General features: G+C 47.3%; 1 long non-coding RNA gene across 1 annotated transcript; it reads left to right on the top strand.

Moving 5' to 3' along the window:
- LOC147117473 (uncharacterized) lies at nt 1-24221 on the top strand. The gene is made up of 3 exons (XR_015078453.1): nt 1-109; nt 24023-24101; nt 24207-24221. It is a non-coding gene; the product is annotated as an uncharacterized LOC147117473 (long non-coding RNA).
- Nucleotides 24222-27402: the final 3181 nt, after the last annotated feature.

Raw genomic sequence — 27402 nt, 5'->3', positions numbered from 1 at the left:
ACAACATGTCCACTTTCTCTCCTTAACCTGCCTCCCACAGAAGGACGGCAGTGGTCGCCTGGGGCTGCTGGAGTTCCAGTTCATGTGGAACAAGATTTGCAAGTGGCTGGTAAGAGGTGGGACCAGCTGTGTCACATTCCCGGCTGGTGCTCCCCCCCCCGCTCTGTCTGTCTCTCTCTCTCTCTCTCTGTCTCTCTCTCTCTCTTGTCTATCTCTCTCTCTCTGTCTCTCTATTCCAGTATTCCAGCTGTGGCCTAACTAGCGTTTTGTACATCTCCATCATAACCTCCCTGCTCTTATATTCTATGCCTCGCTAATGAAGGCAAGTATCCCATATGCCTTTTTAACCACCTTATCTACCTGTCCTTCTGCCTTCAGGGATCTGTGTACATGCACACCAAGGTTCCTCTGTCCTTCCTAGGGGTCTTACCATTCATTGTGTATTCCCTTGCCTTGTTAGTCCTCTCAAAATGCATCACCTCACACTTTTCAGGGTTAAATTCCATTTGCCACTGTTCTGCCTATCTGACCAACCTGTCTATATTGTCCTGTAGCCTGAGGCTTCCCTCCTCGCTATTTACCACCCCACCAATTTTCGTGTCATCTGCGAACTTACTGATCATACCTCCCACATTCATATCTAAATCATTAATGTACACAACAAACAGCAAAGGACCCAGCACCGATCCCTGCGGTACACCACTGGACACAGTCACAAAATCAACCTTCGACCATCACCCTCTGCCTCCTGCCACTAAGCCAATTTTGGATCCAATGTGCCAAATTGCCGTGGATCCCATGGGCTCTTACCTTCTTGACCAGTCTCCCATGTGGGACTTTGTCAAAAGCCTTACTGAAGTCCATGTGGACTACATCAACTGCACTACCCTCATCCACGCACCTAGTCACCCCCTCGAAAAATTCAATCAAATTGGTTAGACATGATCTCCCCCTGACAAAGCCATGCTGACTATCCCTGACTAATCCTGTCCCTCAGAATTTTTTCCAATAATTTCCCTACCACTGATGTTAGGCTCACTGGCCTGTAATTCCCTGGTTTATCCCTACTACCCTTCTTGAATAATGGTACTACGTTAGCTGTTCTCCAGTCCTCTGGCACCTCCCCTGTGGCCAGAGAGGTTCTGAAAATTTGTGTCAGAGCCCCTGCAATCTCCTCCTTTGCCTCACACAGCAGCCTGGGATACATCTCGTCTGGGCCTGGGGATTTATCCACTTTTAAGCCTGCTAAAACCGCTAGTACCTCCTCCCTCTCAATACTAATTTGTTCAAGTATATCACAATCCCCCTGCTTGATTTCTATGCCTACATCGTCCTTCTCCATAGTGAACACAGATGCAAAAGATTCATTTAAAACCTTATCTACATCTTCCGGCTCTATACACAGATTGCCACTTTGGTCCCTAATGGGCCCTACTCTTTCCCTGGTTATCCTCTTGCCCTTAACATACTTATAAAACACTTTGGGATCTCCCCGGCTCTCTGTCTCTCTCTCCCCCTCTCTGTCTCTCCCTCTGTGTCTCTCTCTCACTGTCTATCTCTCTCTCTCTCTCTCTCTCTCTCACACTGTCTCTCTCTCTCTCACTGTCTCTCTCTCTCTCTCTCTCTCTCTCTCTCACTGTCTCTCAGATCCTAAGAGTTTTTGTAATGTATGTACCTTTAAGGGGAGAAGTACTTTTTACAGCTGCTGTATACTGTAGTACCGGCAGTGACCACACCTGTATATAAACCCTGAGTAGGGATCTCTACTGTTAGTTCTTGAGTAACCCTCATTCAGTAAACACCTGTTGATCGTTCCCTGCAGTCTCTTGTCTAATTATTGAAGGACACAACATTAAGATACACGGATCTAACATTGGCGACGAGCAGATTCAAACCTACCTGCAACTCTGCATCACCTCCCAGGGATTCGCTCCTGGAGAACAGTGGAAGAAGGCCGAGTCCAGAAGCACGGGCGTCGACCACGGGAAACCCCCCAGTCATCCAGCGGAGATTTGAGCATCGCAGGGGAGGCTGTCGAGAGCCAGGCTTGGCTTTCCAGTCACGGTGGTCCAGCGAGACCCTTCCCGGACAGCGGCGGCTAGAGCCGACCGACGGCACAGAAAAAGGCCGAGCAGCGTCGACGGGGAAGAGAGAGAGGGCAGAGCACACAGGGCGCATCCGGTGTTCAGGACTGAGCAGCGTCAACGAGAGAGAGCAGAGCGCAGCCGGTGTTCAAGGGCCGAGCAGCGTCAACGGGGGAGAGAGGCGTGCAGGAAAACGCGCAGAGCGCAGCCGGTGTTCAAGGGCCGAGCAGCGTCAGCGGGGAAGAAAGGAAAGCGCGGGAGACGCCATTTTGAGCCGCAACGGGGAAGAAGGGAGAGCGCGGGAGACGCCATTTTGAGCCAGTCTAAACACACCCAGGGATGCCGAAGAGTGCCAGGATCACAGCGTTCGACAATGAAGTCGAAGATTGGACGACATATGTCGAACGTATAGAAGTGTACTGCAAGGCGAATGAAGTGCCAGATGACAGGAAAGCGCTGGTATTGTTGAATTCAATGGGTGCAAAAACGTATGGCTTACTGCGAAACCTAGTAATCCCAGAGAAGCCAGTGGAAAAGGATTTTGAAAACATAGTGTCAATCCTACAGGACCACTTAGACCCCACACCGCTGCTGATAGCGGAAAGATTTAAGTTTCACAAAAGGAACCAGCATAAAGATGAAAGTAATGCTGAGTATTTAACGGAACTGCACAAGCTATCGAAACACTGCCAGTTTGGAACGGGACTAGCAGATACTTTAAGGGACAAGTTTGTGTGTGGGCTTCAAAGTGAAGGAACCCAGAAACGGCTTCTATCAGAAAAGGATCTTACGCTGGCCAAGGCTTTCAGCATGGCAGTATCACACGAAGCAGCAGCACGGGGCGCGGCAGAGATACAACGGAGACTGCAAGAATGTGGCACAAATGAAATGTCATACGGAACAGTGAAGTGCTATCGCTGCGGCAGAACAACACACGACCATAATGATTGCTGGTTCAAGGACAAAGTGTGCAGACAGTGTGGAAAAGTAGGACACATAGCAAGAGTCTGCAGGTCGGGAAAGAAAACCAGCAGCAAGAAATCTCCACAGGAGAAGTACAAGAAGGTACATAAGGTGACGGAGAGTAGTTCAGACGAACAGAAAAGTGATACAGACTCCGGAAGCAAGGAGCTGGGTTGTCTGAAACTACATAATGTGATCAAAACGGAGGATCACCAAACTATCTGGGTCACGCTCAAGATAGCAGGAGTCCAAGTGAAAATGGAATTGGACACAGGATCAGCTCTAACGGTCATAAACCGAAGGGACTACAAGCGGTTATTCTCACATATACCCTTGAGAGATACAAAGATTGTCTTGAGGACGTACACGGGGCAAAAAGTCTACCCCAAAGGAAAAATAAGGGTGAACGTTATATATAACGGCAAGGAAACACCAAAAATGGACCTATATGTATTGCCAGATGGAGGACCACCACTACCAGGACGTGAATGGATCCGGAAGATACAGCTAGATTGGCATTCCATACAAGCACTGACTGTAGATGGCAAAAAGGATGACGACGTCACACCTGGACGACTGTCAAAAATGCTAATTGACGCACAAGAAGTGTTCCAGCAGGGACTCGGAACACTAAAAGGCATAACAGCGACGATCAAAATAGAGGAAAATGCAAGCCCAAAGTTTTTTAAGGCCAGACCGGTACCTTATGCGATCCGCCCAGCCGTCGAAGCAGAGCTGGAAGGCTTGGAACGTTCAGGAGTACTGTCCAAAGTGGACTGGAGCGAGTACATAAGAACATAAGAAATAGGAGCAGGAGTAGGCCAATTGGCCCCTCGAGCCTGCTCCGCCATTCAATAAGATCATGGCTGATCTGATCCTAACCGCCAATCCACTATGACAGGACTATCTCCTGAATCTAACAGAATTAGACACACGAAACAGGAGCAGGATCAGGCTACACGGCCCCTGGGCCCGCTCCGCTACCCACAGGGCCATGACCGATCCGAACCTAGACTCATGTCCAAATTCCTGCCCGCTCCCCATAACCCTTAATTCCCTTTTCTTCTAGGAAACTGTCTATTTCTGTTTTAAATTTATGTAATGATGTATTGTGGGCTACACCCATTGTTCCTGTAATGAATAGGTCGTTGAGTAATACGCCTAGGGAACCAAAGAAGGTTTGCATCTGTGGGGACTTTAAGGTGACAGTGAACCCAGTCCTTCACACTGTACAATATCCGCTTCCGCGGATTGAAGATATTTTCGCCTCGCTATCTGGAGGGAAACGCTTCACTAAGATTGATCTGGCCCAGGCGTACCTGCAAATGGAGGTAGAAGAAGCCTCGAAACAGTACCTCACGATCAACACTCATCAACACAACACTCACTACCAATACAACCGGCTGGTGTTCGGGGTAGCATCAGTTCCGACTATTTGGCAAAGGGCAATGGATCAAGTCCTGCAAGGGATTCCAGGGACCCAGTGTTATTTGGATGACATCCTGGTCACGGGCGAAAATGACAGTGATCACCTCGCCAACCTGGAGCAGGTGCTCACTAGATTGAAGGAATATGGGCTCCGAGCTAATCGCCACAAATGCGAGTTTTTCCAGAAGCAGATCTCGTATTGTGGCCACGTTATTGATGAAGAGGGGTTACATAAGTCCCCTGAAAAGATTGAGGCAGTAGTCAAGGCTCCAGCACCGGAAAATGTGTCACAACTGAGGTCGTTCCTCGGGCTGGTGAACTACTACCATAAGTTCTTGCCGAATTTGTCTACCGTACTACACCCACTGAACACCCTACTGCAAATGGGGGTACCATGGAAGTGGAATGACAAATGTAAACGAGCTTTCCAGAAGAGCAAAGAATTGATCACATCAAAAGAGGTGTTGGCTCATTTCAACCCAGCACTACCAATTCGGTTGGTGTGTGATGCATCACCCTATGGCATTGGAGCGGTGCTGTCGCACAAATTCCCGGACGGCTCGGAGAGGCCAGTAGCCTTTGCGTCTCGGTCACTAACCTCAGCCGAGCGTAACTACGCCCAGATTGACAGGGAGGCCCTCAGCCTAGTGTGGGGAGTGAAAAGGTTCAACCACTATCTGCACGGGCAGAAGTTCACCTTGCTGACTGACCACCAACCACTTGTCTCCATCTTTAATCCAAAGAAGGGCATTCCGGTGATGACTGCGCAACGGCTACAAAGATGGTCCCTTTTTCTAGGGGCGCACCAATATGAAATCGAGTATAAGGGCACGAAACAGCATGGAAACGCTGATGGGCTATCACGCCTGCCACTGCCTACTGTGGAGGAAGCACCAGCAGTGGATCCTGTCGAAATATTTCATTCGACTATAATTTAATGCTTGCCAGTAACTAACGCTGGTATAGAGAAGGAGACCCGAAATGACCCGACACTGTCTCGGGTATATGATTTGACGGTGAAGGGATGGCCAGCACATGGCGACTCACTGTTGCCAGCATTCTCATCCAGAAGAGAACAGCTGTCAGTATGCCAGGGGACCTTGATGTGTGGATCCCGAGTGGTAATTCCACCAAAGTTAAGGGAGAGAGTGCTCAATGAGCTTCGCGAAGGTCGTCTGGGGGGAGTGAAAATGAAAAGCCTTGCTAGGGCTTATGTGTGGTGGCCGGGAATCGATCAGCAAATCGAGGACCTGACAAAGAGCTGCTCAGGATGCCAGAAGGTCCAAAATGCACCACCACATGCCCCTCTACACCCATGGAAGTGGCCCTCATTTCCATGGCAACGGGTGCATATTGATTTTGCTGGTCCATTCATGGACTCAATGTTTTTAATAGCCGTGGATGCGCACTCGAAATGGCCTGAGGTGATCAAAATGTCCTCCACCACTACGGAGAACACGATTGCAGTCCTACGGACCATTTTTGCCAGAAACGGCTTGCCAGACCAGATTTGCTCTGATAACGGACCACAGTTTGTGTCCGAAGAGTTTCAAAGATTTATGAAAAGGAATGGGGTAAGGCATTACACATCCGCCCCGTATCATCCAGCCACAAATGGATTGGCTGAGAGGTTTGTACAAACCTTAAAAAAAGCAGTAAGGGCCATGTGCGATGACGACATTCCACTGCAGCATAAGGTGGACAATTTCCTGTTAGCCTACAGAAATGCGACACATGCAGTCACCAACCAGACCCCGGCCATGATGTTCTTTAACCGAAGGTTGAGATCTCGTCTGGATTTGCTCAGACCAAATGTACGAAGAGATGTTGAGAATAAGCAATTCCAGCACATCAATGAGAAGCCGACAAGGAGCTTCAATGTAGGGCAACCAGTCTTGGCCCGCGACTACCGAACAGAGAAATGGCAACCAGGAACGATATGCACATGGCAGGGGCCACTAATGTACACAGTGGATGTTGGGGAGAACATTGTGAGACGCCATGTTGACCAGATCCTAGAGTCACAGGAACGAGTCAACCCCATGTCTCGCGTACCTGGTGATGAACCCGACGTACAGGTCGCATCTACCCCAGAAACAGTAGCATCGGAAGCTGATGAACCAACCGACGACGGGGCCAGAATTGCCTCCGCACCAAGAGCAAGACACTCTGGAAAGGTGCTATTCAGAAAGGATCAGGAAGCCTCCCCAAAGACTGAATTTATAAATAGACTATTTTCAGTTAATGTTGCATGTTAAAAGTGTTAATTGTAATTAGTTTGATATTTAATTGTTAAATGAGTGTTATGGTACTGTTAATCTAAAAGGGGAGGAATTGTAATGTATGTACCTTTAAGGGGAGAACTACTTTTACAGCTCCTGTATACTGTAGTACCGGCAGTGACCACACCTGTATATAAACCCTGAGTAGGGATCTGTACAATTAGTTCTGGAGTAACCCTCATTCAGTAAACACCTGTTGATCGTTCCCTGCCGTCTCTTGTCTAATTATTGAAGGACACAACATCAAGATACACGGATCTAACAGTTTTCGGCCAATTTCACTGCTTTGCCACCCCTATAAGCTGTTTGAACACCTGATACTCAATAGGATAGCACCAACTGTAGATGAGAAGATAATTCCAGAGCAAGCAGGTCTCCGCCCCGGCAAATCAACAACAAGCCAACTGCTCAACCTCACACAACACATCGAAGATGGTTTTGAGCAAGGGATGGTAACAGGTGCTGTTTTTGTAGACCTGTCAGCAGCATACGATACAGTGAACCATAGACGTCTCCTCTGCAAGATTCTAGAGATGACAAAAGAGATTCACTTAACAGAGCTGTTAGAAAGCATGCTTCAGAATCGCCGGCTCTATGTTGAACTAGGTGTGAAGCGCAGCAGGTGGCGTATTCAGAAGAATGGTCTTCCTCAGGGAAGCGTGCTTGCACCGCTGCTGTACAACATCTACACGAATGACCAAACTATAGACGGTGTTACACGCCGTTTTATATATGCTGATGACTTATGTGTCACTGCCCAAAGCACTGATTTTAACACCGTGGAGAGAACGCTTTCTGAGGCCTTGGAGGGACTAAATTCCTACTATGAAGAAAACCACCTTCGTGCAAACCCATCAAAGACGCTAGTTTGTGCATTCCACCTCAGAAACCGTGAAGCCAAACACCAGTTGAAAGTAACCTGGTGTGGAGCAACACTGATGCATTGCGAGCACCCTATCTACTTAGGAGTCACCCTTGACCGATGCCTCACCTTCAAGAACCACATCGAGAAGACAAAGGCAAAAGTAAGCGTACGAAACAACATCCTGAATAAGCTCACTAACACAAGATGGGGAGCAAGCCCGAAAACATTGCGAACCAGTGCACTTGCTCTTTGCTATTCCACTGCCGAATACACCTGCCCTGCATGGGAAAGGTCTACTCATGCCAAGAAGATGGATGCCGTTCTGAATGCAAGCTGCCGATTTATCACAGGTTGCTTAAAACCAACAAACACCAACAGCCTATATATCCTGGCGGGTATCGCTCCCCCTGATATAAGAAGAACGGTAGCCAGCAAGAAAGAGCGACTCCGTCAAACATCAGATGAGAGGCACCCTCTGCATTGTCACACACCTACACTCAGCCGCCTAAAGTCAAGAAAGAGCTTCATGAACAGTGTTGTTCCATTACAATCAACCTCATCTGAAGCCCGCATCGCCTTGTAGAAAGACCGGCTCGCCAGTCTTGAACAACCCCCAGCGATGGAAATTTTACCTGATGAAAGCCTTCCCCCAGGAGCTAATTGCAACTGGGCAACCTGGAAGTGCCTTAACAGACTTGGGACCGGTGTAGGTTGCTCAAAGGTGTCACTAAGCAAATGGGGATATTCAACCAGCCCGACAACTTGTGAATGTGGAACTGAGGCACAGACTATGCAACATCTCCTGCAATGCCCATCGTTAGAGGAACCCTGCACTGTTGCAGATCTTGCCAAATCCAACAACAAGGTGCAAAAATGTGTCCAGTTCTGGCTGGGCTATGTATAGACTGTCCGTGGACACGATAAGAAGAAGACTGTCTCTCTCTCTCATTGTCTCTCTCTCTCTCTCTCTCTCTCACTGTCTCTCTCTCTTTCTCACTGTCTCTCTCTCTCTCTCTCTCACTGTCTCTCTCTCTCTCTCACTGTCTCTCTCTCGCTCTGTCTCTCTCCCTCTATCCCTCTCCCTCTCTCTCTGTCTCTCTCTCATTGTCTCTCTCTCTCTTTCTCACTGTCTCTCTCTCTCTCACTGTCTCTCTCTCTCTCACTGTCTCTCTCTCTCTCACTGTCTCTCTCTCGCTCTGTCTCTCTCCCTCTATCCCTCTCCCTCTATCCCTCTCCCTCTATCCCTCTCCCTCTATCCCTCTCCCTCTATCCCTCTCCCTCTATCCCTCTCCCTCTATCCCTCTCCCTCTCTCTCTCCCTCTCTCTCTCCCTCTCTCTCTCTGTCTCTCTCTCTGTCTCTCTCTCTGTCTCTCTCTCTGTCTCTCTCTCTGTCTCTCTCTCTCTCTCTGTCTCTCTGTCTCTCTGTCTCTCTGTCTCTCTGTCTCTCTCTCTGTCTCTCTCTCTCTGTCTCCCTCTCTCTCTCCCTCTCTCTCTCCCTCTCTCTCTCTGTCTCTCTCTGTCTCTCTCCAATTCCAATTCCAATTCCAATTAAAATGCTTTATTGGCATGAAAGTTTACAGAGAACCATATTGCCAAAGCTTACATAGCAAAAAGGTACAGTTTTCCAACATTCTGTAGGTGTCAATCGATTTGACATTTGTTGGGTACATACAATATTACTTTTAAACAATATTAATTTTAAACAGTCTTTGTACTTCATTTGGTACGTTCAATATTAATTTTAAACAGTCTTAATTTTAAACAGTCCTCAGGTTGTGACATGTTGTTACATATTTGGCCCCAAGGTATGGTCTGTCTCTCTGTCTCTCTCTCTGTCTCTCTCTCTGTCTCTCTCTGTGTCTCTCTCTCTGTCTCTCTCTCTCTCTCTCTCTGTCTCTCTGTCTCTCTGTCTCTCTCTCTGTCTCTCTCTCTGTCTCTCTCTCTGTCTCTCTCTCTCTCTCACTGTCTCTCTCTCTCTCTCTCTCTCCCTGTCTCTCACTCTGTCCCTTCACAGTAGAAGACACAAAAAGCATACCAAAAATGGTGGGGAACCAAGGATCTAATGAGGGTGAGGAACTTAACGTAATTAATATAAGTAGAGAAAAAGTACTAGAGAAACTACTGGGACTAAAACCCGACAAATCCCCTGGACCTGATGGCCTACATCCTAGGGTTCTAAAAGAGGTGACTGAAGCGATAGTGGATGCATTGGTTTAGATCTTCCAAAATTCCCTAGATTCTAGAACGGTCCCAGTGGATTGGAAGGTCGCAAATATAACACCGCTATTCAAGAAAGGAGGGAGAGAGAAAACGGGGAACTACAGGCCAGTTAGCCCGACGTCAGTACTAGGGAAAATGCTGGAATCCATTGTTAAGGAAGTGGTATCAGGGCACTGAGAAAATCATAACATGATTAGGCAGAGTCAACATTATTTGATGAAAGGGAAATCGTGTTTGACAAATTTATTAGAGTTTTTTGAGGGTGTAACTAGCAGGGTAGATAAAGGGGAACCAGTAGATGTAGTGTATTTGGATTTCCAAAAGGCATTCGATAAGGGGCCACATAAAAGGTTATTACACAAGATTAAGGCTCATGGGGTTGGGGGTAATATAGTAGCATGGATAGAGGATTGGTTACTGAACAGAAAACAGAGAGTAGGGATAAACGGATCTTTTTCAGGTTGGCAGGCTGTAACTAGTGGGGTGCCGCAAGGATCAGTGTTGGGGCCTCAGCTATTCACAATCTATATTAATGACCCAGATGAAGGGACCGAGTGTAATGTATCCAAGTTTGCTGATGATACAAAGCTAGGTGGGACAGTAAGCTGTGAGGAGAACACAAAGGGGGAAGTTTTCCCAGCCCTGGGGTGGCAGGATTGCCAGGAAAATGGCAGAACCTGGGAGCGGGTACTGACCCCGCTCCCAACCCACCTCTGCTATCGCCCGGGAGGCGGGTCCCCGTGTCGCGCAGGGTCTCAGCTCCTCGAGGCGGGAAGGGGATTAGAGCCAATTAACTGCCTGTTAACAGATAGTTAACACGCAGTTTTGAGGCTTTTCCCCATTTTACCCCTGCAATTGCGGGCTTCCCGACAGCTGCGAACCTCGCCAGGGTCAGCGAGGCGAGCAGTGGGTCTGCGGGGGCGAGAGGGGTCGAAATGTCAGCTGTAGAGGTGAGTGATGGGTGCAAGTGTGGACAGGTAAGTGTGAGAGGTGAGTGTAAAGTGTTGGAAAAAGTCTCCTTACCTTTGCTTCTTCCTGCAGGCTTCAACCTTTGAGGATCCGGAGGTGCCTCATCGCAACGGCAGAGATGACAGAATGGCTGCTGCATTCTCAGATGCAGCAACCATCTGCTTTCTGCTGAGGAGAGGGGTCTTGGTGAGCCTGTGTGCAAGGGCTCACCTTAGAACAGAGATTGTCGGTGTTTAACAGCTTCTCAAAGCTGACAATTCATCTGTCAAAAATGTTTCGACAGAGGAAGCGCCATACGCTGACGTTCTGTCACCGGCTTTCCCTTAATTGGCTGGTAAGCCTGCAGGGCGGGGCTTAACAAGGTCAATCAAGGGAAAATAGCGTGGGTTGGTCAGATGTCGTTGGGGGCGGGACTGAAACCCAAAAACCAGCAGTCCCACCCCCAACACGCCCCCATTGACAAAATCCAGGCCAAAGAGTCTGCAAAGGGATATAGATAGACTGAGTGAGTGGGCAGTAAGGTGGCAGATGGAGTATAATGTGGGGAAATGTGAGGTTATTCACTTTGGTAGGAAGAATAGAAAAACAGAATATTTTTTAAATGGTGAGAATCTTTCAAATGTTGGTGTTCAGAGAGATTTGGGTGTCCTCGTGCAAGAAACACAGAAAGCTAGCATGCAGGTACAGCAAGCAATAAGGGCAGCAAATGGCATGTTGGCCTTTATTGTAAGGGGGTTGGAGTATAAGAGTGAGGAAGTCTTGCTCCAATTGTACAGGGCCTTGGTGAGACCACACCTGGAGTACTGGGCACAGTTCTGGTCTCCTTATCTAAGGAAGGATAGACTTGCCTTGGAGGCGGTGCAGCGAAGGTTCACTAGATTGATTCCTGGGATGAGAGGGCTGTCCTATGAGGAGAGATTGTGTAGAATGGGCCGATACTCTCTGGAGTTTAGAAGAATGAGAGGTGATCTCATTGAAACATACAAGATTCTGAGGGGGATTGACAGGGTAGATGCTGAGAGGTTGTTTCCCCCCTGGCTGGAGAGTCTAGAACCAGGGGGCATAGTCTCAGGATAAGGGGTCGGCCTTTTAGGACTGAGATGAGGAGGAATTTCTTCACTCAGAGGGTGGTGAATCTTTGGAATTCTCTACCCCAGAGGGCTGTGAATGCTCTCGCTCACTCTCTCTCACTCTCTCTCGCTCTCTGTCTCTCTCTCTCTCTCTCTCTGTCTCTCTCTCTCTCTCTCTGTCTCTCTCCCTCTCTCTCTCTCTCTCTCTCTCTCTCTGTCTCTCTCTCTCTCTGTCTCTCTCTCTCTCTGTCTCTCTCTCTCTCTCTCTCTCTCTCTCTCTGTCTCTCTCTCTCTGTTTCTCTCTCTCTTTCTGTCTCTCTGTCTCTCTCTCTCTGTCTCTCTCTCTCTCCCTCTCTGTCTCCCCCCCTCTGTGTCTCTCTCTCTCTGTCAATTCAATTCAATTCAATTCAAATGCTTTATTGGTATGAAAGTTTACAGGGAACCATATTGCCAAAGCTTACATAACAAAAAGTACAGTTTTCCAACATTCTGTAGGTGTCAAACAATTTTGACCTTCGTTGGGTACATACAATATTAGTTTAAACAATATTAATTTAAACAGTCGTTGAACATCGTTGGGTACATTCAGTATTAATTTTAAACAGTCCTCAGGTTACACACAGAATACACACAGAATCCCCACAGTGCAGATAGAGGCCATTTCGGCCCATCGAGCCTGCACCGACACATATCCCACCCTATCCCCGTAACCCCACGTATTTAATCCCCCTAACACTAAGGGTCAATTTATCATAGCCAAATCAACCCAACCCGCACATCTTTGGACTGTGGGAGGAAACCGGAGCACCCGGAGGAAACCCACGCAAACACGGGGAGAATGTGCAAACTCCACACAGGTTGTGACATGTTGTTACATATTTGGCACCAAGGTATGGTCTGTCTCCTTCTCCCAGGACTAATCTTAATTTTGACAGGTCATCCAATTCTTTGAAATCTGGGGTTGTTTGGCTGAGCTTGTCAAATAATATGTTTCTTGTTGTGTTGAATTTTTCGCATTTTAGGAGGAAATGCATCTCTGTCTCAACCTCGCCGGCCAGACATTGATCACATATTCTATTCTCTCTAGGCTGCCAGGATTTCTTGTATCTTCCTTTTTCAATTGCTAGTTGGTGGTCGCTTAGTCTGTACCTGGTGAGGGTCTGTCTCTGTTTTGTGTCTCTGATGGTCGAGAGATAGTCTGCCAGTTTATATTCTCTTTTTAGGGCCCGGTAACATTCTAATCTGCTTTGGCTTTTGGTTATTTTGTTCCAATGTTCCAGGTAGGTTTCTTTGCATTGTTTAATGATTTGGTTCACTCGGACTGGTGTTTGGACGGCAGCGTTGGTCTGGGACTGGTCAGGGTCCGGCTGAGTAGGGGTACTTAGTTTCAGTAGCAGCTGACTCAGGGGACTCTTTTCTGGGTTTAGCTCTTGGGTCTGGAAGGCTTTAAAATGAAGGGTGTCTGGGGAGCTAGATTTGAGGTGATTTAGGAAGTTTAGTGCTCGTTTGTGGATGTTTATTATCAGTGGGTATCTGCCTAGTTCGGCTCTGCATGCATTTGTTGGTGTTTTCCTTTGGGTGCGAAGAATGCTTCGGCAAAATTCTGCATGTAGGGCTTCTATTGTGTGTTTTTCCCATTTAGTGTAGCTATGGTGATTGAGCGGGCCCCATACTTCACTACCGTACAGCGCAATGGGCAGGATTATGCTGTCAAATATTTTGAGCCAGATTTTGATTGGGATTTGGATGTTGTAGAATTTTCTTTTTATTGCATATAGGGCTCTTCGGGCTTTTTCTTTTAGTGCATTCACTGCTATGCTGAAGCTCCCTGATGCTGTAATGGTTAGACCAAGGTAAGTGTAGCTCATAGTGTGTCCTATGATGGTATCACTGACAGTAAACTGGTATTTGTTTTCCTGACACCTGGGCCTTTTTGGAAAAATCATGATGTTGGTTTTCTTTAGATTTACTGTTAGGGCCCAATTTTGGCAGTATTTGTCGAGTAGGTCTAGTTGTTGCTGTAATCCCTGTTCTGTGGGAGACAGCAGAACCAGGTCGTCCGCATAGAACAGGGATTTCACTTCATTTATGTCTCTCTCTCTCTCTCTCTCTCTCTCTCTCATTCAATTCAAATCGCTTTATTGGCATGATGACAAGTTACATCTTATGTTGCCAAAGCATCCGAAAACATTCATGTTTGTTCACAAAAATACAGATCTATCCATACAGTGTATAAACAGATATATCCCTGAGTGTATAAATATATACTTTCATATAATTTATATATACTCTTTTCTTAAATTTGCTGGTTGTCCCTCTGTTTATGGCAAGCTGTAACATAGTGTGCCGCTAGTGTTATGCAATTTCTCTCTTCCCCTAGTAGGTATGGGAGTTTTTGGTCGTCATTCAAATTTCTGAATTCCGGGCATATTTTTGTGAATTTTGGGTAGAAATTCTCCCTTATGCCCTGATATTTTCTACAAGCTGTGAGGAAGTGCAGCTCTGTCTCCACCACTCCCTGACTGCAGTGAGAGCATATCCTGTCCTCTCTTGGTAGCTGGGTCTGTCTGTGTCTACCTTTTTCGATCGCCAGGTTATGTTCACTAAGTCTGTACATTGTCAAGGTTTTTCTCAGTTTGCTATCCTTTACCATGGTCAGGTAATCAGCCATGTTGTATTGTCTGTTTAGGGCCAAGTAGCAATTGAGTTTGCTTTGGGTTTTTGTTGTTTCTGCCCAATATGACAGATATTTTTCCTTTTGCTTAGCGACGATTGTGTTGGGTCGAATTCTTTGTGTTACGCTGTCACTGTCCTGGGGCTGGTTATTGTTAGTAGTGTTAGTAGTTACCTCACTGAGTCCCAGGACTAGTTGGCTGAGGGTATTCTTCTTTATGGTCCTCTCTCGGCATTTCAGAGCTTCGTAGTGATAGCATTGGGGGTTGCTCATTTCTAGGTGTTTCCAAAATTTGGTGGCTCTTTTTTGGATAGTGATTATTAATGGATAGTGGCCTAGTTCTGCCCTGCATGCATTGTTTACGGTTTTCCTTTGAGTCCGGAGTATACTTTTACAGAATTCTGCATGTAGGATCTCAATTGGGTGTTTGCCCCATTTTGCAAATTCTTGTTGTGTTAGCGGTCCCCACACTTCACTGCCATAGAGTGCAATTGGTTCAATTACTGATTTGAAAATTTTGAGCCAAATGCTAATTGGGATTTCTATTTGGATTGATTTTTTAATGGCATAGAAAGCCCTTCTTGCTTTCTCTTTCAGTTCATTCACAGCCAGATGAAAATTTCCCGTAGAGCTGATTTTTAAGCCCAAGTATGTGTAGTTCGTGGTTTGTTCAATTTTGGTTGTTCCTAGTGTGAAATTTATTTTGGGTCCCTGATGTCTGGATCTTTGCTGGAACACAAGGACTTTGGTTTTTTGGGGATTTATTGTCATGGCCCAAGCCTGGCAGTATGACTCCAGCAGATCCAGGTTCTGCTGTAGACCCTCCTTAGTTGGTGACAGCAGAACCAGGTCGTCTGCATAGAGGAGGAATTTAACCTTGGATTCATATAGGGTGAGGCCGGGTGCTGTAGATTGTTCAAGTAGTTTTGCCAATTCATTTATGTAAATATTAAAGAGTGTCGGTGAGATTGGCGAGCCCTGCGTCACCCCCCGCCCCTGTGGGAAGTATTTTGTTTGTTTGTCTCCAATTTTAACAGCACATTTGTTGTTTGTATACATTGATTTAATTACATCATATGTTTTTCCCCCTACCCCGCTTTCGATAAGTTTCAGGAATAAACCGTCATGCCAGATGGAGTCGAAAGCCTTCTGGAAATCTATAAAGCATGTGTAGATTTTGCTTTTGTTTTGATGAACGTGTTTGTCAATTAGGGTCTGTAGGGTAAAGATATGATCTGATGTTCTATAGTTTGGCAGGAATCCAATTTGGCTTTTACTCAAGACATTGTGCTCCTCAAGGAAGTTTATAAGTCTTTTGTTTATGATGCTACAGAATACCTTCCCCAGGTTACTGTTTACACAGATGCCTCGATAGTTATTTGGGTCGACTTTGTCCCCACTTTTGTATATGGGCGTTATGAGTCCTTTGTTCCAGACATCAGGGAAGTAACCAACACTCAGAACCAAGTTGAAGAGTTTTAGGATAGCCAGTTTCATTTTATCGTCTGTGTGTTTAATCATCTCGCTTAGTATGCCGTCTGCCCCTTGAGTTTTTCAAGAAGTTCTTTTTCTGTTATTATGGAGTCTAGCGGGTTTTGGTTATCTTTTATGGCCATTTCTAGCATTTCCAGTTTTTTGCATATTTGGTGTTGCTCTGGCCTTAGTGTGTTTTTCTGGTATAATTTTTCAAAGTGGTTTTCCCATGTGTCTCCATTTTGAATGTAAGAAGTCACACAACACCAGGTTATAGTCCAACAGCTTTATTTGAAATCACAAGCTTTCGGAGCGCTGTTCCTTCTTCAGCTGAAGTGGAGAAATGCATAAAGACACAGCTTATATAGTCAGAGAATCATGTCAGATGTTTACAGGTAACCTTTCCAACTGATCTGTAGTCCTTTCGGGATCTTGTCTGCTTTCTTGCATCTCTGTAGAAACTTGATGTCTGTGTCGATATGCGCAATCTTCTTGGAGATCCTCTCCACTTTGAGCCGGCAGTTTGTGGTGTCGATAGTAGCAGACAAGATCCCGAAAGGACTACAGATCAGTTGGAAAGGTTACCTGTAAACATCTGACATTATTCTCTGACTATATAAGCTGTGTCTTTATGCATTTCTCCACTTCACCTGAAGAAGGAGCAGCGCTCTGAAAGCTTGTGATTTCAAATAAAGCTGTTGGACTATAACCTGGTGTTGTGTGACTTCTTACATTTGTCCACCCCAGTCCAACTCCAGCATCTCCACACCATGTCCATTTTGAATGGCCAATTCGTCGTGTTGTTTTTTGTGTAATGTATTCCAGTTGTCCCAGAAACAATTGGAATCAATGGATTCCTCAATGGAGCTGAGTGTATTCTTAATATATTGCTCTTTTTTGGTTCTGAGTGTGTTTCTGTATTGTGTTAGTGTCTGACAATAAGTAAGGCGTAATTCCTCGTTTTCTGGATGTCTATGTTTTTGGTTTGATATTTTTCTAAGTTTTTTCCTCATGTTATGGCAATCTGGGTCAAACCATTTTTCATAGTTTTTTGGTTTGGGTTTGTTCTTGCGAGCTTTCAAGTTTGACCTTGTTGCCAAATTATCAAAAATATTGTTTAGGTTATTCACTGCCTGGTTTACGCCTTCTTTATTGTGAGTGTATATGTTATCCAGAAAGGTGTCCAAGAGAGCTTGAGTTGATTCATTGCTAATTGCTTTCTGGTATTTTTCCGTGTCGTTTTTGGCCCATCTGTACGATTTTTTGGTGTTGTACAGTTTACTGGGTTGTGTTTCTGTGTTTGTTTCTGTCTTTTTAAGATACATAGTAATTTGACTGTGATCTGACAGTGTTGTTTGTGGTTTGACTGTGAATGCTCTGAAAGAGGATGGGTCCAAGTCCGTAATCATATAGTCTATGGTGCTGCAGCCAAGAGGTGAGCAGTAGGTCGATCTTCCGAGGAGGTCTCCTATGAATCTACCATTGACAATGTACAGACCCAGGCTTCGACAGAGCTGCAGGAGATGTTTTCCGTTGGTATTTGTCTGCTTGTCGCAGTTATGCCTGTATGGAAGGGAAGGGATATCGAAGTGGTTATTCCCGAATATGTAATTGTTTCCATGATTATTGGTGAAGTCTGGTTCTTCTCCAGTTCTTGAATTGAGGTCACCACAGATTAACACGTTCCCCAGGGCCTGGTATTGGATAATTTCCCTCTCTCTCTCTCTCTCTCTCTCTCTCTCTCTCTCTCTCTCAAATTCAAATTCTTTATTGGCATGAAAGTTTACAGGGAACCATATTGCCAAAGCTTACATAACAAAAAGTACAGGTTTCCAACATTCTGTAGGTGTCAAACAATTTTGACCTTCGTTGGGTACAGACAGTATTAATTTAAACAGTCGTTGGGTACATTCAGTATTAATTTAAACAGTCGTTGGGTACATTCAGTATTGATTTAAACATTTTTAGATTATATATGCTATGGGTGTGCTCGTTAGTCACTCACTGTTCCTCAGGTTGTGACATGTTGTTACATATTGGGCACCAAGATATGGTCTGTCTCCTTCCCCCAGGACTATTCTTAATTTTGACAGGTCATCCAATTCTTTGAAATCTGGGGTTGTAAGGCTGAGCTTGTCAAAATATATGTTTCTTGTTTTGTTGAATTTTTCGCATTTTAGGAGGAAGTGCACCTCTGTCTCAACCTCGCCGGCCAGACAGTGATCACATATTCTATTTTCTTTAGGTTGCCAGGATTTCTTGTATCTTCCTTTTTCAATTGCCAGTTGGTGGTCGCATAGTCTGTATCTGGTGAGGGTGTGTCTCTGATGGTCGAGAGATAGTCTGCCAGTTTATATTCTCTTTTTAGGGCCCGGTAGCATTCTAATCTGCTTTGGCTTTTGGTTATTTTGTTCCAATGTTCCAGGTAGGTTTCTTTGCATTGTTTAATGATTTGGTTCACTCGGATTGGTGTTTGGAGAGCAGTGTTGGTCTGGGACTGGTCAGGGTCCGGCTGGGTAGGAGTACTTAGTTTCAGTAACAACTGACTCAGGGGACTCATTTCTGGGTTCAGCTCTTGGGTCTGGAGGGCTTTAAAATGAAGGGTGTCTGGGGAACTAGATTTGAGGTGATTTAGGAAGTTTAGTGCTCGTTTTTGGATGTTTATTATCAGTGGGTATCTGCCTAGTTCGGCTCTACATGCATTTGTTGGTGTTTTCCTTTGGGTGCGAAGAATGCTTTGGCAAAATTCTGCATGTAGGGCTTCTATTGTGTGTTTTTCCCATTTAGTGTAGCTATGGTGATTGAGTGGGCCCCATACTTCACTACCATACAGCGCAATGGGCAGGATTATTGTGGTAAACCACTGTAGTTCACTGTGTTCAGTTGTTGTTGTTGTTGTCGTTCACTCTTGTTTCACTGTTATGTCTGACTATGCCTCAGCTGACTCCGCCCTCGGCTACCGAGTATAAGGACGGCCGCTTGGCAGCTCCTGGCATTCGGTCGTCCACTAGAGGCATAGTCCTGATCTGTCTGAAGTGCAATTCAGTAGTTAATAAAAGCCTGTCGTTCTGAACTCTGCTCAGCCTCTTATTAGAATTGATAGCGCATCAATTTTATTAACAACTGAAAAAAAAATAATAATAATAATAATAACGATGCTGCAGATACTTAAGATCAAGTGCCTGGAACTCAACCCGCAAGAACCGGACTCGCCTGCTAAGTTCTCGCACTGGCTGAACTGTTTTGAGTCCTTTCTGGCTGCATCCGGCGAGACCGTCGCCACCGACGCCGACAAGCTCAGGGTGCTGAATTCTAAAGTAAACCACCGAGCTTTTGCCCTTATCCGGGACGCTATGAGCTACCAGGGGGCTATCGACATTTTGAAGGAGCAATACGCACGCCCGGTCAACTATGTTTACGCAAGACATCTCCTGGGGTCTCGCAAACAACAGCCCGGGGAACCCACAGAAGCATACATACGGGCGCTGAAGGAACTCGGCCGAGCCTGCGAATGCAAGCAAGTATCAGCCACGGAACATACGGAGGAGCTCATCCGGGACGCCCTCGTTGCGGGCCTCAGGTCCACTCACACACGGCAGCGACTGCTGGAAAGTAGCAAGCTCGACCTGAAGAAGGCGATTTCACTCACCCTTTCGTTGGACGTAGCCCACCGGAACATGGAGGCCTACTCCCCGGACCGCGCGGCCGCCTCATGGATGCCACAGCCGCCGCCATCTTGGGACGCGGCGCCGCCACGGGCCCCGGCCTCAACTGCTGCAGCGATGTCCCGCCCGAGCCAGAAATGTTATTTCTGTGGCCAAACCAAACACCCCAGGGCGCGCTGCCCGGCGAAAAACGCGGTCTGCTCTGCCTGCGGTAAGAAGGGACACTACGCTGGCGTCTGCAGAAGTCAGAAGACCCCTACCTCCAGCAGCGCCGCGTGCGATTCGTGGGAGCGGCCATCTTGCCTTCCTCCAGCCTCGTGGGGATCGGGATCGTCATGGGCGCCGCCATTTTGTCCTTCTTCTCCGATGCCGCCATTTTGTCAACGGGCCCCCGACTCACCCACCGCCGCCTCACCGGGGTTCTACAGCGACGCTCCCGACTCCACAGCGGCCTCCATTATGCTGGATCAATCCAGACCCCATCAGCTAGCCAGGTCCACGATGGACATCCAGGTAAATGGCCGCGCCACAACTTGCCTTTTTGATTCCGGGAGCACGGAGAGCTTCATACACCCTGATACGGTATGGCATTATTCCCTCTCGGTCCTGCCAGCGCGCCATCGGATCTCCATGGCCTCAAAATCTCACTCAGCAGACGTCGGCGGCTACTGCGTAGTGACCCTCTCGGTGAAGGGCTCCGTTTATAAAAATGTAAAGCTCTTCGTCCTGCCACATCTCTGCGCTGCCGTTCTGCTGGGGTTGGACTTTCATTGTCACTTTAAGAGCGTCACCTTGACATACGGTGGACCTCTTTCCCCCGCTCACTGTCTGCAACCAGCAGTTTTTAAATTGCCCGCCGCGCCCCACCTGCAGTCTCTCCACCCTCAAAATCACCCCCCCCCACCCCTGTTCGCCAACCTCACCCGCGACTGCAAGCCTATCGCCACAAAGAGCAGGCGATACAGCACCGGGGACAGATCCTTCATAAGATCTGAGGTGACGCGGCTCCTGAAAGAGAGGATTATTGAGGATAGTACCAGCCCCTGGCGAGCTCAGGTGGTAGTCGTTAAGACTGGCAACAAGCAGCGCCTGGTCATTGACTACAGCCAGACTATCAACAAGTACACCCAGTTGGACGCATACCCTCTCCCCCGCATAGCCGACATGGTTAATAAGATAGCGCAATATCGCGTTTTCTCGACCATTGACCTCAAGGCAGCATACCACCAAATCCCTATCCGCCCCGAGGACCGCCAGTACACAGCTTTCGAGGCAAACGGCCGTCTTTTTCACTTCCTCAGGGTTCCTTTCGGCGTCACCAACGGTGTCTCCGTCTTCCAGAGGGAGATGGACCGGATGGTCGACGAGAATGCGTTACAGGCCACGTTTCCCTACCTGGACAACGTGACCATCTGCGGCCATGACCTGCAGGACCATGACGCCAATCTTGATAAGTTCCTTCGCACGGCCCAACTCCTAAACCTCACGTACAACAAGGAAAAGTGCATATTCCGCACAGCCCGCCTCGCTATCCTTGGTTGCGTGGTGGAACACAGAGTCATCGGCCCTGACCCTGACCGGATGCGCCCATTGATGGAACTTCCCCTGCCCCACTGTCTCAAGGCCCTCAAAAGGTGCCTGGGCTTCTTTTCCTATTACGCCCAGTGGGTCCCTCATTATGCGGACAAAGCCCGTCCACTTATCAAGTCCACCTCCTTCCCCCTGACGGCGGAGGCCCGCTCAGCCTTTCACCGTATAAAAGACGACATTGCCAAGGCCACCATGCACTCGGTAGACGAGTCCATCCCCTTCCAGGTGGAGAGCGATGCATCCGACTTTGCCCTGGCCGCTACCCTTAACCAGGCGGGAAGACCCGTGGCCTTTTTTTCACGAACCCTCCAGGGCTCCGAACTCAGACACTCCTCTGTGGAAAAAGAGGCCCAGGCCATTGTGGAGGCGGTGCGCCACTGGCAGCACTACCTGGCTGGAAAACGATTTACCCTGCTTACTGACCAACGTTCAGTCGCTTTCATGTTCAACAACAAGCAGAGGGGCAAAATCAAAAATGACAAGATTTTGAGGTGGAGAATTGAACTCTCCACCTACAATTACGACATCTTGTACCGGCCCGGGAAACTCAACGAACCCTCAGATGCTCTATCGCGAGGCACATGCGCCACCGCGCAGATCGATAGACTACGGGGCCTCCACAACGACCTCTGCCACCCGGGGGTCACCAGGTTCTTCCATTTCATTAAAGGCCGCAACCTGCCTTACTCCATCGAGGAGGTCAGGACCATGACCAGGAGCTGCCCAGTCTGTGCAGAGTGCAAGCCGCGCTTCTATACGCCTGACAGAGCAAACCTGATCAAGGCCACCCGCCCTTTTGAGCGCCTGAGTGTCGACTTTAAAGCGCCCCTCCCCTCCTCTGACCGTAATGTGTACTTCCTCAACATAGTTGATGAGTACTCCCGTTTCCCTTTCGCCATCCCCTGCCCGGACACGACCACCGCTACGGTCATTAAATGCCTGCACAACCTCTTTGCTCTGTTCGGTTTTCCCAGCTATATTCATAGCGACCGGGGCTCGTCCTTCATGAGCGACGAACTCCGTCAGTACCTGCTCATGAGAGGTATTGCCTCAAGCCGGACCACCAGCTACAACCCCCGGGGGAACGGACAGGTTGAAAGAGAAAACGCGACGGTTTGGAAGGCGGCCCTCCTAGCCTTAAAATCTAGGGGCCTTCCGACCTCCCGTTGGCAGGATGTCCTACCTGATGCGCTCCACTCCATCCGGTCACTGCTGTGTACGGCCACCAACGCCACCCCCATGAGCGAATGTTCGTTTTTCCCCAGAGGTCCACATCCGGTACCTCACTACCACACTGGCTGACGTCCCCAGGGCCCGTCCTGCTGAGGAAGCATGTAAGGTCCCACAAAACGGCTCCCCTGGTAGAGAAGGTTCACCTCCTCCATGCCAACCCCCAGTATGCCTACATGGCATACTCGGACGGGCGGGAGGATACAGTCTCCATTAGAGATCTGGCACCCTCGGGGTCCACTGACCCGTCACCATTGCCCTCCACCACGACCCCCTTCAACACGGCCCAAAATTCAGTAGACCAAATTCTCACCCCTATCCATTCCACCCCAGTAGACGGCATGCCGCGACCCCAGGACCAGCCGGAGTCCACTCGCCCACCCAACACCAAAGGGGACGATACACTGGTGCCCGACCCCGCTCAAGACGCGTCGTTGGAAGCTGTAACATAGCAACCGTCGCCACGAAGATCTCGATGGCAAACGAGGCCGCCCGACAGACTCGCCTACTCGAACTTCTGATACACTTCACCCCGCCGGACTTAATTTTAAACGAGGGGTGAATGTGGTAAACCACTGTCGTTCACTGTGTTCACTTGTTGTTGTTGTTGTCGTTCACTCTTGTTTCACTGTTATGTCTGACTATGCCTCAGCTGACTCCGCCCTCGGCTACCGAGTATAAGGACGGCCGCATGGCAGCTCCTGGCATTCGGTCGTCCACTAGAGGCATAGTCCTGATCTGTCTGAAGTGCAATTCAGTAGTTAATAAAAGCCTGTCGTTCTGAACTCTGCTCAGCCTCTTATTAGAATTGATAGCGCATCAATTATACTATCAAATATTTTGAGCCAGATTTTGATTGGAATTTGGATGTTGTAGAGTTTTCTTTTTATTGCATATAGGGCTCTTCGGGCTTTTTCTTTTAGTGCATTCACTGCTATGCTGAAGCTCCCTGATGCTGTAATGGTTAGACCAAGGTAAGTGTAGCTCATAGTGTGTCCTATGATGGTATCACTGACAGTAAACTGGTATTTGTTTTCCTGACATCTGGGCCTTTTTTGAAAAATCATGATGTTGGTTTTCTTTAGATTTACTGTCAGGGCCCAATTTTGGCAGTATTTGTCTCTCTCTCTCTGTCTCTCTCTCTCTGTCTCTCTCGCTCTCTCTCTCTGTCTCTCTCGCTCTGTCTCTCTCGCTCTGTCTCTCTCTGTCTCCCTCTCTCTGTCTCCCTCTCTCTGTCTCCCTCTCTCTGTCTCCCTCTCTCTGTCTCCCTCTCTCTGTCTCCCTCTCTCTGTCTCCCTCTCTCTGTCTCCCTCTCTCTGTCTCTCTCTCTCTGTCTATCTCCCTCTTTGTCTCTGTCTCTCTCTCTGTCTCTCTCTCTCGCTCTGTCTCTGTCTGTCTCTCTCTCTGTCTCTCCCTCCCTCTCTCTCTCTGTCTCTCTCTATCTCCCTCTTTGTCTCTCTCTCTCTCAGTCTCTCACTGTCACACTCACTTCTTCTCCTTCTCTTGCAGTGCATTTTCAGACAGTACGACCTGGATAAGTCTGGTTCGATGAGCTCATATGAAATGAGACTCGCCCTTGAGTCAGCAGGTAGGCACTCGCCCCCCCCTCCCCGTCCCAGACCCCCCAGTGTCTCCCCGGACCCTCGGACTGTGTCTTTAACCTGTTTCATTTTCTCATTTTCAATCCGCACAGGCTTTAAAATCAACAACTGCATCCACCAGGCCATCGTGGGGCGGTACGCTGAGAACGACGCCCTGGATTTCGACAACTTCATCTCCTGTCTGGTCAGACTCGAAGCCATGTTCAGTGAGTATCGGGCCAGGACCAGACTCCCACACACGGCCCTCTCCCTCCCCCCCCCTTCCTCTCCCTCCCTCCCCCTCTTCCTCTCCCTCCCTCCCCCTCTTCCTCTCCCTCCCCCTCTCCCTCCCTCCCCCTCTCCCTCCCTCTCTCTCCCTCCCTCCCCTCTCTCTCTCTCCCTCCCTCCCCTCTCCCTCCCCTCGCCCCCCCTCCCTCGCCCCGCTCCCTCGCCCCCCTCCCTCACCCCCCCTCCCTCGCCCTCCCTCCCCCTCTTCCTCTCCCTCCCTCCCCCCCCTCCCTACCCCCCTCTTCCTTTTCCCTCCCTCCCCCTCTCCCTCCCTCCCCACTCCCTCTCAATTTTCAATTCAATTCAAATCGCTTTATTGGCATGACAAGGTACATCTTATGTTGCCAAAGCATCGAAAAACATTCATGGTTGTACACATAAATACAGATCTATCCATACAGTGTATAAACAGATATATCCCTGAGTGTATAAATATACATTCATATAATTTGTATATACTCTTTTCTTATATTTAGTGGTTGTCCCTCTGTTTATGGCAAGCTGTAACATAGTGTGCCGCTAAGGTTACACAATTTCTCTCTTCCCCTAGTAGGTATGGGAGTTTTTGGTCGTCATTCAAATTTCTGAATTCCGGGCATATTTTTGTGAATTTTGGGTAGAAATTCTCCCTTATGCCCTGATATTTTCTACAAGCTGTGAGGAAGTGCATCTCTGTCTCCACCACTCCCTGACTGCAGTGAGAGCATATCCTGTCCTCTCTTGGTAGCCGGGTCTGCCTGTGTCTACCTTTTTCGATCGCCAGGCTATGTTCACTAAGTCTGTACATTGTCAAGGTGTTTCTCAGTTTGCTATCCTTTACCATGGTCAGGTAATCAGCCATGTTGTATTGTCTGTTTAGGGCCAAGTAGCAATTGAGTTTGTTTTGGGTTTTTGTTGTTTCTGCCCAATATGACAGATATTTTTCCTTTTGCTTAGTGACGATTGTGTTGGGTCGAATTCTTTGTGTTACGCTGTCACTGTCCTGGGGCTGGTTATTGTTAGTAGTGTTAGTAGTTACGTCACTGAGTCCCAGGACTAGTTGACTGAGGGTATTCTTCTTTATGGTCCTCTCTTGGCATTTCAGGGCTTCGTAATGATAGCAGTGGGGGTTGCTCATTTTTAGGTGTTTCCAAAATTTGGTGGCTCTTTTTTGGATAGTGATTATTAGTGGAAATTGGCCTAGTTCCGCCCTGCATGCATTGTTTACGGTTTTCCTTTGAGTCCGGAGGATACTTTTACAGAATTCTGCATGTAGGATCTCAATTGGGTGTTTGTCCCATTTTGCAAATTCTTGTTGTGTTAGCGGTCCCCACACCTCACTGCCATAGAGTACAATTGGTTCAATTACTGATTTAAAGATTTTGAGCCAAATGCTAATTGGGATTTCTATTTGGATTGATTTTTTAATGGCATAGAAAGCCCTTCTTGCTTTCTCTTTCAGTTCATTCACAGCCAGATGAAAATTTCCCGTAGAACTGATTTTTAAGCCCAAGTATGTGTAGTTCGTGGTTTGTTCAATTTTGGTTGTTCCTAGTATGAAATTTATTTTGGGTCCCTGATGTCTGGATCTTTGCTGGAACACAAGGACTTTGGTTTTTTGGGGATTTATTGTCAGGGCCCAGGTCTGGCAGAACGACTCCAGCAGATCCAGGTTCTGCTGTAGCCCCTCCTTAGTTGGTGACAGCAGAACCAGGTCATCTGCATAGAGGAGGAATTTAACCTTGGATTCATATAGGGTGAGGCCGGGTGCTGTAGATTGTTCAAGTAGTTTTGCCAACTCATTTATGTAAATATTAAAGAGTGTCGGTGAGATGGGCGAGCCCTGCGTCACCCCCCGCCCCTGTGGGAAGTATTTTGTTTGTTTGTCTCCAATTTTAACTGCACATTTATTGTTTGTATACATTGATTTAATTACATCATATGTTTTTCCCCCTACCCCGCTTTCGATAAGTTTCAGGAATAGACCGTCGTGCCAGATGGAATCGAAAGCCTTCTGGAAATCTATAAAGCATGCGTAGATTTTGCTTTTGTTTTGATGAACATGTTTGTCAATTAGGGTCTGTAGGGTGAAGATATGATCTGATCTATAGTTTGGTAGGAATCCAATTTGGCTTTTACTCAAGACATTGTGCTCCTCAAGGAAGTTTATAAGTCTTTTGTTTATGATACTACAGAATACCTTCCCCAGGTTACTGTTTACACAGATGCCTCGATAGTTATTTGGGTCGACTTTGTCCCCACTTTTATATATGGGCGTTATGAGTCCTTTGTTCCAGATATCAGGGAAGTAACCGACACTCAGAACCAAGTTGAAGAGTTTTAGGATAGCCAGTTTCATTTTATCGTCTGTGTGTTTAATCATCTCGCTTAGTATGCCGTCTGCCCCGCAAGCTTTTCCTGGTCGCAGGTCCCTGAGTTTTTCAAAAAGTTCTTTTTCTGTTATTATGGAGTCTAGCGGGTTTTGGTTATCTTTTATGGCCATTTCGAGCTTTTCCAGTTTTTTGCATATTTGGTGTTGCTCTGGCCTTAGTGTGTTTTTCTGGTATAATTTTTCAAAGTGGTTTTCCCATGTGTCTCCATTTTGAATGGCCAATTCGTCGTGTTGTTTTTTGTGCAATGTATTCCAGTTGTCCCAGAAACAATTGGAATCAATGGATTCCTCAATGGAGCTGAGTGTATTCTTAATATACTGCTCTTTTTTGGTTCTGAGTGTGTTTTTGTATTGTGTTAGTGTAAGTTTTTTCCTCATGTTATGGCAATCTGGGTCAAACCATTTTTCATAGTTTTTTGTTTTGGGTTTGTTCTTGCGAGCTTTCAAGTTTGACCTTGTTGCCAAATTATCAAAAATATTATTTAGGTTACTCACTGCCCGGTTTACGCCTTCTTTATTGTGAGTGTATATGTTTTCCAGAAAGGTGTCCAAGAGAGCTTGAGTTGATTGATTGCTAATTGCTTTCTGGTATTTTTCCGTGCTGTTTTTGGCCCATCTGTACGATTTTTTGGTGTTGTGCAGCTTACTGG

Source organism: Somniosus microcephalus, chromosome 5 (assembly GCF_052327205.1).
Source record: "Somniosus microcephalus isolate GS21.2 chromosome 5, FLI_Smic_1.0, whole genome shotgun sequence".
NCBI classification, from domain to species: Eukaryota; Metazoa; Chordata; class Chondrichthyes; order Squaliformes; family Somniosidae; genus Somniosus; species Somniosus microcephalus.
The sequence above is the reverse complement of the archived record's forward strand: the minus strand, read 5'-3'. Positions and strand labels throughout refer to the sequence as shown.